Source organism: Carlito syrichta, unplaced genomic scaffold (assembly GCF_000164805.1).
Source record: "Carlito syrichta isolate Samal-C Ts95f unplaced genomic scaffold, Tarsius_syrichta-2.0.1 Scaffold314622, whole genome shotgun sequence".
NCBI classification, from domain to species: Eukaryota; Metazoa; Chordata; class Mammalia; order Primates; family Tarsiidae; genus Carlito; species Carlito syrichta.
In genome coordinates this window covers 23216-27465 of record NW_007258718.1, presented here as the reverse complement: position 1 = coordinate 27465, position 4250 = coordinate 23216, and positions in this window count along the sequence as shown.

Genomic DNA, 4250 nt, shown 5'->3' with positions numbered 1-4250 from the left:
ACTCACCTCAGCCTCCCAAAGGCACGGAATTACAGGCTGAGCCACCGAGCCCGGCTAGGACTGTACTGTCATTTTTAATTATTTTTTATTTTTTTTGAAAGAGTGAGTTGGAGTCTCACTCTTGTCGCCCAGGCTGGAGTGCAATGGCACGCTCACGGCCACCGCAACCTCGACCTGCTGGGCTTAGGCAATCCTTCCGCCCCAGCCTTCCAAGTAGCTGGAACTACTGATACACGCCACCACGCCCGACTAGTTTTTGTGATTCATGGTAGAGACAAGTTCTCACCAAGCTGCCCAGGCTGGTCTTGAACCCCCAGGCTCAGGCAGTCTTCTTGCCTCGGCCTCCCAAAGTGCTGGGATTACAGGCTGAGCCACCACACCCAGCCAGACTGTCATTTTTAAAATTCTTTCTCCCATTTACATCCATAAAAATAATCGTTTTTCATATGAGCCTGGGGAAAGAGCCAGAAAGGGAAAAACAGTAAATGGTTAAGTAGGTGGTTGATCCCAGAGCTCTTACTGAAGTCTGCTTTACTAGACCAGTGCCTTGATGGTTGGCCAACTCATTGACTCCCTCATTCTTTTTTCCTTCCTCTGAAGTTTGGGTTCCTTTGACTGAGTCTGTTCTGCTCTACACCTGCCATTCATCCACCCACCCCTCCATTTGTTAATTTATTCATTAATCCAGTAACATTTCTTGAGTACCTCCTACTAGGCACTGTACTAGGAGCTACAAAAGATACAATAAGACAAATGAAACACCAAGAAGATCAGTGCCAACTAGGTGCGGTGGTTCACACCTGTAATCCCAGCACTTTGGGAGGCCAAGGTGAGAGGATTGCCTGAACCCACGGGTTTGAGACCAGCCTGGGCAACTTGGTGAGAACTCATCTCTACAATAAATTATAAAAAAAAAAAAAATTAGCCGGGTGTGGTGGTACACACCTGTCATTCCAGCTACTTGGAAAGCTGAGGCGGAAGGATCGCCTGAGCCCAGTAGGTTGAGACTGCAGTAACCGTGAGCATGCCATTGCACTCAAGCCTGGGCAACAGTGAGACGCTCAAAATAAATAAATAAATAAATAAATAAATAAATAAACTGCAATCTCCTGGCAAATCCAGTGACCTCTTTGATCTCTTGCTTTTTTTGTTTTTTCATGTGTTCTCTTAACCCTAATTTACCACATTTAGCCACTCCCACTCTGAAACACTTTCTTCTCCTGTTTTCTGCCACCACGCACTCTTGGTCCTCCTCTTGCTTCACTGACTACTGTTTCGTGGGCTCTTTGTTGTTGTTGTTTATGAGTCAGAGTCTCACTCTGTAGCCCAGGCTAGAGTGCAGTAGCACGCTCAATGCCACCCCAGCTTCGACCTGCTGGGCTCCTGCAATCCTTCCGCCTCAACCTTCCAAGTAGCTGGAACTACAGGCGCGCGCCACCACGCCAGGCTAATTTTTTTATTTATTGTAGAGATGAGGTCTCACCAAGTTGCCCAGGCTGGTCTCGAACCTATGGGCTCAGGCAATCCTCTCACCTTGGCCTCCTAGGCCTCCTAAAGTGCTGGGATTATAGGCGTGAGCCACTGCACTTGCGTTAGGTGTGTTTCTTTTCTTTTCTTTTTTTTTTGAGTTGGAGTCTCACTCTGTCGCCCAGACTGGAGTACCGTGGCCGCTCATGGCCACCCCAGCATCGACCTGCTGGGCTCCTGCAATCCTTCCGCCTCAGCCTTCCAAGTAGCTGGAACTACAGGTGCACGCCACCACGCCAGGCTAATTTTTTGATTTATTGTAGAGATGAGGTCTCACCAAGTTGCCTAGGCTGGTCTCGAACCTGTGGGCTCAGGCAATCCTCTCACCTCTGCCTCCCAAAGTGCTGGGATAATAGGCATGAACCACCGCACCTGGCCTTTTTTTAAAATTTTCAGTCGGAGTCTCACTCTGTTGCCCAGGCTGGAATGCAGTGGCACACTCACAGCCACCACATCCTCAGCCTGCTGGGCTCAGGTGATCCGTCCACTTCTGCCTTCCAAGTAGCTGGGACTATAGTTGTATACCACCACACCTAGCTAATATTTTTATTTATTGTAGAGATGAGTTCTGACCAAGTTGTCCAGGCTGGTCTCGAACCCCTGGACTCAGGCAATCCTCTCGCCTCCACCTCCCAAAGTGCTGGGATTACGAGGCTAAACCACCGTGCCTGGCTAATTTAATTTTATTATTATTATTTTTGGAGTCTGAATCTCACTCTGCCGCCCAGGCTGAAGTACAGTGGCATGCTCACAGCCACCGCAGCCACAACCTGCTGAGCTCAGGCGGTCCTTCCACCTCAGCCTTCCAAGTAGCTGGAATGACAGGCATATGCCACCAGGCCTGGCTAATTTTCTGATTTACTGTAGAGATGAGGTCTTGCCAAGTTGTCCAGGCTGGTCTCGAACCTGTGGACTCAGACAATCCTCTCATCTCGGTCTCCCAAAATTCTGGGATTTGGTGTGAGCCACCACACTTGGCCAATTTTTAAATTTAGAGTTGTGTCAATTTTTAAATTTATACTCCCTATACTCAACTGGAACTGAGCTGTAGTTCCAGCTACTTAAAGGGGATTTACTACGTAAGTTGCATGCAGGTGGAGTTTGGGCTTCTAGTGGTCTTCTCTGCCCTTGATAACGGACCAGGCATCCAGTGTGTTGCCACGTGTCCTTCTCCCTCTTCTCTCCGTCCTTCCCCTATTAGTGTCCAGCATCTGCCGTTCCCACCCTTGTATTCCTGTGACCAGTGTTCAGGGTCCAAGTGTGGGTGAGAACATGCAGTATTCAGTTCTTTGATAGTTCACCTAGTATGATGGTCTCCAGCTGCATCCAAGTTGCTGCAAAGGCCGTGATTGTGTCTTTCTTTATGGTGCAGCCTATAATTTATTGACCGAAAGTCCCATAACTTGCTATACCCCATTTGGTTTGCATACCCAGGCTGGAACCAACTCAAATGGAGACACAAGAGGCAGCTTCTTTTTTTTTTTTGAGTCGGAGTCTTACTCTGTCACCCAGACTGGAGTGCAGTGGCCGCTCCCGGCCACCACAGCCTCGACCTGCAGGGCTCCGGCGTTCCTTCTGCCTCAGCCTTCCGAGTAGCCGGAATTACAGGTGCGCACTACCACGCCCGGCTGATTTTTTAATTATTATTATTTACTGTAGAGATGAGGTCTCGCCAAGTTGCCCAGGTGGGTCTCAAACCCGCGGGCTCAGGCAATCCACTCACTTCAGCCTCCCAAAGGCGCGGGATTACAGGCTGAGCCACCGAGCCCGGCTCTATCCTAACTTCTAACACCACAGATAAATCTTTTTTTTGAGTCGGAGTCTCTTACTCTGTTGCCCAGGTTGGAGTGCAGTGGCATGCTGCTCACCACCACTGCAACCTTGACCTGCTGGGCTCAGGTGATCCTTCCCCTTCAACCTTCCAAGCAGCTGGAACTACAGACCCACACCACCCCGCCCGGCTAATTTTCTGATTTATTGTAGAGACGAGGTCTCACCAAGTTGCCCAGGTTGGTCTCAAACCCACGGGCTCAGGAAATCCTCTCATCTTGGCCTCCCAAAGTGCTGGGATTATAGGTGTGAGCCACCGCACCCAGTCACAGAGAAGTTTTATCTTTTTATTTGTTTGTTTTTGAGTCGGAGTCTCACTCTGTTGCCCACTACAGTGGGTATGATTACAGCTCACTACAGCCTCGCACTTCTGGGCTCAACCTCTCAAGTAACTGGGACCACAGACTCCTGCCACCACACCCAGCTAAGTTTTTTGTTTTTTGATAACGATGAGGTCTCACCATGTTGCCCAGGCTGGTCTTGAACTCCTGGGCTCAAGCAGTCCTCCTGCCTCGGCCTCCCAAAGTGCTGGGATCATAGTCTCTCACCACCATGCCTGGCCTGTCTTTATATTTTATATGAATAGAATCACACTGTATATACTCTGTATATACTCTATGATTCCTCTTGCCCAACCTTATTTTGAGATCCGTGCATGTTGGGTATAATTTGAGATCACTCTTTTTTCACTTCATTCAAGTGCTATTCCATTGTATCAATATATACTAAATTGTTATCCATTCCACTATTGATGGATACCTGGGAAATTTCCAGTTTCAGGTATGCTGTGTTAGAATATTTGTCCCCTCTAAATCTCATGTTGAAATTTAATCCCCAAACCGGGCTCGGTGGCTCAGCCTGTAATCTCGCACCTTTGGGAGGCTGAGGTGAGT